The sequence below is a fragment of the Pseudophryne corroboree genome, chromosome 1, assembly GCF_028390025.1.
Source record: "Pseudophryne corroboree isolate aPseCor3 chromosome 1, aPseCor3.hap2, whole genome shotgun sequence".
NCBI lineage: Eukaryota > Metazoa > Chordata > Amphibia > Anura > Myobatrachidae > Pseudophryne > Pseudophryne corroboree.
Window position 1 is genome coordinate 265,314,009 of NC_086444.1, and position 8,838 is coordinate 265,322,846.

Genomic DNA, 8,838 nt, shown 5'->3' on the forward strand with positions numbered 1-8,838 from the left:
GCAGAGCTGCCAGCTGACTCATGCCAGGCATCTCCTGCAGAACTAGTGGCGGTGCTAGGGGGCACCAGCCAAAATCGTGCCTAGGGCATCATTTTGGTTAGGGCCGGCTCTGCTCTGCTGATATTATTCTTATGTATTCATTGTACATGTTTCGTTTCCCTCACCTTTTACATGCAAACATGCTGTACTGTGAAGTGATGCATTAATAAAAACATGTTTTAAAAAAAATACTGATTGTGATAGATGTAGCTCAAAGGCTGTGAGACAGATTTGTCAGAGACCAGGGTGCAGTACATGGGAAAAGCAATAGATGCTATTCCTAACATTCTAATGTATGTTGGGACAATTCATACAGATGTTCAGCGCTGATCTTACCCGCAAATTGGTCCTGGCGGCAAGCTGCAGCCTGTTCATGGGAATGTACATACCTTGCGACCCTGTGTATCGTGCGTGCGTACACAGTGCATGTGCACACCCACAGGCACTCTATTTGTGGCAAATCAGTCGCTATTGCCACAATTAGCATGTAGGATCAGCACAGCCACATCTGTAATTCAGGGTCACTCTCAGGAGCGTATTGCAGAGTAGCAGTGAATGAAGGCTGCACATACCTGCAACTAGAGCATGCTGCAGTGGTAGTGGTCAGCCTGGCTGATGAAGCCATGAACCTGCGAGCAACAGGTCTTGTGAGAGCAGGCCATTCAGACTATAAATGGTTCCCAGTTCAATCTTCTGATTGACATGCCTTCTTTCTTACAGTATAGCGTTTTTATCTTTTCCTACATGGATGTAGGTTCTCATCTTAGGGGTCTATTTACTAAGCCTTTGATGGAGATAAAGTCGCTGGAGATAAAGTACCAGCCAATCAGCTCCTAACTGTCATTTTTCAAAATGTAACAAAAGGAGGAAAAAGTATGACTCTTGTTTGGGCGCACTCTTGTTGTATCGTGTTGTCTATTGATTAGTGATGTGTATAAAAATATAGTCAAATCTTTATTTCTACTCATAAAATAAATGGGAACTCAGCACAAGGAAAAAATCAGTAATTAATTTTAACATAAATGGATAATAGCATTCCAAAGATGAAACAAAGAATGTATTTGCTGAAATTTTTTTTTTTTAGAAATGTTCAGATCTTATTTTATGCTCAGATAAATGCATATTGGAAGATAGCTACATACCATGCTGCTTCCGTCTGCTAAAGATCTGTACAAACTGCGTTTGTATTAATAAAGCCCTAAATAGGGATGATTTCAAGTAAGGGACTACCCCCTGACTGAGATCTAGCCCTGATAGTTCAAGTACGTCTTAGAGATAGAGGTAAGATATAAACACAATGGAGTGTTGAGAATAAGTGAAAATGGTGATCCTGCTGTTAGTGTTATCTCACAGGGAATACGGCCTTCCTACTGCACTGGGTATTCCCTAGTGGTCGCCCAACTAGGTACTGACCTAGCCCACCTCCGTTTAGCTTCCAAGATCAGACGAGATTGGGCGTGAGCGTAGGGGTATGGTAGTAGGAAGATTTGCCCTGTGCCACTAATGAGAGTGCACCGAAACAGAAAATGGATTGCCCTCTGAGAGGGGAATGGAAGAAAGAAGATGGAGAAGGATAGATATTAGAGCGTGAATCTGCTGTCCTCGTTAGACGGAAGAAACGTGTCTCCTGGGGGACACGTTCACCAGAATCGTGGATGAGAGTTCACGGAAAAAAGAAATTGATGGAAAAAGAGAAAGAGAAAGAGAGGAAATTACATGGATATTGGAACCACTGTGATAAATATTGCAATATCGAGCAAGAACCAATCATGCCGTGTGAAAATTTGAGAATATTAACACTGAGGATATTTGGGCAGGAGGAAAAGAGATATTAAAGGACCTCCTGCTTAAGGTCACAATACCGGCGGAGGACTTGGTGCACAATCACACACCACTGCTAGTCCTAAAGTATGTGCCTTAAATTGTACAGTAGGACGCCAGTAATAGTGAGGACCCCAGTAGTCAACTTTCAACACACTAGATCATATGCCCAAAGGCATTATTAGGTTATACTGAATTCGGTCAATGGAACCACATGCAGTTTGTAAATTATCAAATTGTCAATACAATAGGTCATATATCAAAGACCTATTTTGGTTATACTGAATTCAGTCTTCAGACACATATGCAATTTGTCAGAAAAATATGATATACACAGGGCTCAACAGGGTTATAACATATTCATATTGTCATATTTTTCTGACAAATTGCATATGTGTCTGAAGACTGAAATCAGTATAACCAAAATAGGTCTTTGATATATGACCTATTGTATTGACAATTTGATAATTTACAAACTGCATGTGGTTCCATTGACCGAATTCAGTATAACCTAATATGATCTAGTGTGTTGAAAGTTGACTACTGGGGTCCTCACTATTACTGGCGTCCTACTGTACAATTTAAGGCACATACTTTAGGACTAGCAGTGGTGTGTGATTGTGCACCAAGTCCTCCGCCGGTATTGTGACCTTAAGCAGGAGGTCCTTTAATATCTCTTTTCCTCCTGCCCAAATATCCTCAGTGTTAATATTCTCAAATTTTCACACGGCATGATTGGTTCTTGCTCGATATTGCAATATTTATCACAGTGGTTCCAATATCCATGTAATTTCCTCTCTTTCTCTTTTTCCATCAATTTCTTTTTTCCGTGAACTCTCATCCACGATTCTGGTGAACGTGTCCCCCAGGAGACACGTTTCTTCCGTCTAACGAGGACAGCAGATTCACGCTCTAATATCTATCCTTCTCCATCTTCTTTCTTCCATTCCCCTCTCAGAGGGCAATCCATTTTCTGTTTCGGTGCACTCTCATTAGTTGCACAGGGCAAATCTTCCTACTACCATACCCCTACGCTCACGCCCAATCTCGTCTGATCTTGGAAGCTAAACGGAGGTGGGCTAGGTCAGTACCTAGTTTGGCGACCACTAGGGAATACACAGTGCAGTAGGAAGGCCGTATTCCCTGTGAGATAACACTAACAGCAGGATCACCATTTTCACTTATTCTCAACACTCCATTGTGTTTATATCTTACCTCTATCTCTAAGACGTACTTGAACTATCAGGGCTAGATCTCAGTCAGGGGGTAGTCCCTTACTTGAAATCATCCCTATTTAGGGCTTTATTAATACAAACACAGTTTGTACAGATCTTTAGCAGACGGAAGCAGCATGGTATGTAGCTATCCTCCAATATGCATTTATCTGAGCATAAAATAAGATCTGAACATTTCTAAAAAAAAAAAATTTCAGCAAATACATTCTTTGTTTCATCTTTGGAATGCTATTATCCATTTATGTTAAAATTAATTACTGATTTTTTCCTTGTGCTGAGTTCCCATTTATTTTATGAGTAGAAATAAAGATTTGACTATATTTTTATACACATCACTAATCAATAGACAACACGATACAACAAGAGTGCGCCCAAACAAGAGTCATACTTTTTCCTCCTTTTGTTACATTTTGCCTTCTTTTTGACTCTGGGCGCACCACCATATGGACAGATGGGAATAATGTTTATTTAATATTATTGTCCGATTTTTGGTTTAAGTATCATTATCTCATACATATCTAATCAGGCCAGTGCAGGATAAACCTTTCCCCTTTTTGTCATTTTTCAAACACAGCCTGTGGCATAACAGTTAGGAGCCGATTGGCTGGTACTTTATCTCCAGCTACTTTATCTCCATCCAAAGCTTAGTAAATAGACCCCTTAATTCTTAAAAAAAAAATCTAACCTACAGTAAGATTGTGGATATTCTGGAAGTTCAGAATCTACCTTCAAGGGATTATACACATCCAACATCTTTATGCACCACCTATGGCCCTGTTGGAAGTTAATTTGGTATTTGTGGCTCAGCAGACATCTCCATTTCAGCAGCTTCTGTCACCTGAGCTGTTTGTCATCTCATCAGCAAGTAGATGTTAGCTTTGTTATGTAAATATCCTTGTCTCATTTTACATTATGATAGAGCCGTTCTTTGCCCCAAACCCTCATTTCTGTTAGAAGTGGTGCTCTACTGTGATGCCTCCAACAAAATGCCTCCTCCAGGGAAACTTATCTAACCAAGATGGCCCCTGATAGTGTAGCTGTGAGATGGATAGACGTCCTCCTCTTAGATCTTGAGACCCGCATAATCACCCCCGATTTAACCAATATTCCAGTGTCCTGCGCCGCTACACTGAGAAAGGACACCAGCTGGTGATCTGTCTGCATCCCTGCTCTGCTACAGGCTTCTCTCCATTGCTGAACCTTCAACTACAATACAGAGTATGGTTGTACATTCACTTCCACAAATAAATCAGAGAGGGCGGAATGTACTAATAGACTTTGCGGCCATCGCAACAATGCTAATCGCCTATGTACTAACATAAGCGATTAGTTTCGCAATGCGATGACAGAGGCCCCCATGAAGCTTGGTGGTCTGGAAGAGAGGGTGTGTGGTGGTCTCTGGGGGTCTCTGTCGCCCCCCAGCCTCGGGAGGTGACGTCTAGAGCCAGTTCTGGACTCTTCCTCCTCCCTGCAGCCTGAAGGACAGCTGGCTCTGTTACTGGGGAGGAGTAGTTTGAGATCCGGGACCAAGACAGGAGGCTGCCTGCACTCAGGTATGGGGGGTCGGCATGAGCAGCGCTCGGTATCGGGATGAGATAAGAAGCCCATAGTCTTCTATAGGGTATCGCCATAAAAAGCATTTTTCCTTTAGTACATCCTGCCCAGAGCCTGATTAAGCTACCTGTCATTGTTTACACAATTAACCACTTGTGTACTCGCCATTTCCCCTCCTACCTACTGTAAAACATCTTTCCACTTCCACCTCAGGATTTTCCCGCACTGCTTCTGTGGTAGCCTGCCTCTGGGGTACCCCTGATTTAACTGTTTGAACCGCGACTGAGGCCAAAGCTGCCTAATGAAGAGCCCTTAGAGTAGAGACAGCGGGGGTTAATCTCTCCATCCCGGTTGCTAGGCAACCGCAGCACCAGGGAGGAGAAACCAGTAGGGCACTAGGACCCAGGACTTGTGGTAAATGTCCCAGCAGCTCGGGAAGCCTGTTCCCATTTGAATAGGCTGGAGTCAGGTGTGAAAAGGAGGAAGGAAGAGCTCACCGCCAGGGTAGAAGAGCAACGGGTCCAGTGCGCGGCAAGGGGGTTGTTGGATTGCACCGTGGACGTGGCAGAGGAGAAGCCGCTGCAGGGAGCGGCAAAGATAGAGGCTGCCTCGTGTTTACAGCGCACGGAAGGAGAGAGACGCGGCTGCCCGGAGTCCTGGACGAGACTCTACTGCTGCTATAGCCGGGAAGAGGATAGCCCGTGTCAGGAGGGAGCGACGGGGAGAGCAGAGTGGAGGGACAGCGCTTCTGGGAGAGAGACACCGCCGTGCTGGAGAGAGCCGGGACCCGCCCGCTGTCACCCGCTTACCAGCCGCTGGAGAGGGCCTGCCAGCCGCAGAGAGAGAGAGACGCAACTGCTGGGATGGGAGCTCGGAGCCGCCCAACGTCACAGGGCCAGGAGCTCGGAACTGAATACCGCCACTGACCTGCCTGTGAACGGGTAGGGAGGCCACTCCGGCACTGCATCTAATCAAGGGTAAGCCTTGGGGAAACACTGCATGCTGCAGACACCTGGGCACACTAGCCCTCCCATCCCTGCTGATCAGCCCCAATTCGGCAAGACACCTTGGGCCTTACCAAGACCCGCAGGGCCGTACAAAGGGACACAAGGACTGCCTAACAGAGAAAGGCAAAATGGGGGTATAGTGACCGGGCCACAACTGCCCCACAGTAATATACAGGAGAGTCTGACAGAATTACTCTCACAGATTAAGTAAGAGTCCCGGGCTGTTAAACGCTACTAGTGCACTAGAGTCTTTAGGGAAATTGGCATCCTGCCTCAACCTTACCAACGATACCAGCCCATTGCCGGCGCTGTGTGCACCCCTATCAGAATAGATGCACATACTGGGCTCCCCAGAACATTGCTACACCCTTGCACCCTTTGTTTGCCACCAGAACTTCCCCGTGGCAGTGTTGTAAAGTCATACCCGAGTCCCCAATATTAACAGGTTGCCCCTATTCCAGTCACGTTACGCAGCTATACAAGGGAACTGAAATACCCACTAAGCTGCATGAACTATTTGTACCCTGAGCGAGTTCATTGACTGCCCTTTGGAGCTACCACTGGTGATTGTCCACTAGATCTTTCACTCAGTGATATACCTACTGCCAGCCGTAAGCAGGATTTTCCCAAACCGGACATTGGGGAAAGTAATCCAAAGATTCGGTTATGTTTATTGTGTGTTTTTCATAGACTTACTTGTGGACTTCTCCGGATTGTGTGTAACGTTAAAGGTTTTATTTTAGGTGAGTTCATACTGCCACTTAGTGGTTCGTCATTATAATGTTTGAATATTCCTGAACCATCCTGGTTAAATGATATTTGGGGTTTCTCCTATGTTCTGAAAAGCACTTATGTCGATATTGTGATCACACTTATGCCTGTTATGCAAATGACATGTGTTGTTCCGAAATGTGCCTTCTGAGGTAAAGTTGATTTACTAGCCGACACTTGAATACTTGAAACGGTGACTTTTCTTTCCCCTGATTTAATAAACGTGCTGTCACCATCCATTTGCATTTCCTTTATCCGTGGGGTCCTCCTTGGTTTGACTATTCTTCTGCCACAGGCTCCCGAGGAAGACGTTGGGGTATATTTACTAAGGTCCCGATTTTGACCGAGATGCCGTTTTTTCTTCAAAGTGTCATCTCGGGAATTTACTAAACTCAAATCACGGCAGTGATGAGGGCATTCATATTTTTTTTGAAGTTGTAGTAAAAAAATACGAATGAATACACCATCGGTCAAAACGCGGCTGTTTAGGTATGAATCACGGTCATTTACTAACCATTCGTATTTGTAATGTCTACCGTGAAAATGCTTTTGCGGTCGTGAAAAAATACAAATCGTAAAAAAGTCCTAAAAAAAAGTAGACCTGCTTTTGAGAAGCGTGTTTACATGTGTATTCAATTATCCATTAGTCACACCTGAATGTTTGGCCCTATAAAAGGGTCCAAGGCACATTTTGAATATCTCTCACTCTGAAATGGCGGCTGTGGTGTGTGCTACCGATTTTTTGTTTGCTGGGGGATACCTGAGAGTGATCCATGACTCGTCCATAAATCAGGGCCAGGTAAGTGAACATGGTCAGCAGGTTGAGCAGGTGCCGCGGAGGCTGCGCCAGCCACGATTTTTTAGGGGACGTTTAAACTTAAACGCATTGTCTGATGATAGGGTCATACAGATGTTTCGCCTAAATAGAAACAACATTTTCCGTCTGTATGACCTTGTCAAACTGGGACTAGACCCTGAGACAGCACGCTCTCGCTCTGTCTCAGGCCTGCACAAACTCCTGGCTGTGTTACACTTTATGGCTACTGGGAGCTTCCAGTCTGTGACAGGCGACGTCATCGGTATCTCCCAGCCCACCTTTTCAAAATATTTGAACCAGGTGAGTTGAAATATATATATACACGTCTATATCTAAGTGTTGCTTCTGTTAGGTCTTAGAACACAGTATTGTATTGAATACAGATCATGACACTCACCTTATATTTATTAATGTCCACTCAGGTTTTGGATGTCTTGGAACCCCATATAAATGCCTCTATCTGCTTCCCTACTCAGGAGTCGCAGTGGCATGCTGTCAGGGTAGCTTTCTATGAGCTTGCTGGCATGCCCAATGTACTGGGGGCCATAGATTGCACACACGTTGAGCTGAGACCACCTAGGGGCCGACAATATATTTATACTAATCGACATATGGACAAATCCACTAATGTCCAGGTGGTTTGTGATGCAAATCTCAACATTATGAGTGTGGTTGCAGGTTACCCTGGCGGCTGCCATGACTTCTTCATCCTCAGTCAGTCATCTCTGTTCGATAAATTTGAGGACGGACAAATGCCTGATGGCTGGCTGCTGGGTATGTTCCAAGTGTGTTGTGTGTATGTGTGGTAACTTCAAACTCCATTGTTTTTTAGGGTAATTACTCATCATACACATGTACTAATGTTGCCTATATCTGTTTTTCAGGTGATGGGGGTTATGGCTGCTACTCTTGGCTACTTACTCCATTGTCCCATCCTGATTCTCCTGCTGAACACAGTTACAATCATGCACATAAGTCTACGCGGAACGTGATAGAAAGATGTTTTGGTGTGCTGAAATCTCGGTTTCGGTGTCTGGATAAATCTGCTGGGCTTTTGTTGTATAGTCCCTCCAAGGTGACTAGGATTGTGTTCTGCTGCTGTTTTCTCCATAATCTGTGTTTGAAACAACATCTGCCACATGATGATGGAGAAAACAGTCAGCAAGCAGAGGAGTTAGAAACATCTGGTGACAGTGTGAGTACAGATGTAGGGAGGCAGGTAAGGCAAGAAGTGATTCAGCGGTATTTTACCCGTAAGTATTTTTTTATTACAAATCACCTTGACTAACCACTTTGATTAAATGTATTGTAGGTGTGAACGTGTGTTTTGTTCGTTAGTGTTTGTTCTTTATACTGGTCTGTACATTTTTGTTAATCAAATTCAAAAAAACATTGTCACTCATTACCCCATTAAAACAAACACACATAGCGTGTTTTACAATGATTGACGCGGACACAGGAATTTTTGAGAATACAATAGTAACAATTTTATTGTGTAACACAAATTTCATGTATTCTTCATTTTTCTTTCTTTTGTGTGCTGGGTGCAGAGGTTTGAGCAGGGTCGCTGGGCCGTGTTCTGCTTGATCGTCGA

General features: G+C 44.2%; 2 pseudogenes; one reads left to right on the top strand and one right to left on the bottom strand.

Moving 5' to 3' along the window:
* Window positions 1-1,403: 1,403 nt before the first annotated feature.
* On the bottom strand, window positions 1,404-1,522 carry LOC134936031 (5S ribosomal RNA; annotated as a pseudogene).
* A 1,351-nt stretch (window positions 1,523-2,873) lies between these two features.
* Window positions 2,874-2,992, top strand: LOC134951940 (5S ribosomal RNA; annotated as a pseudogene).
* Window positions 2,993-8,838: the final 5,846 nt, after the last annotated feature.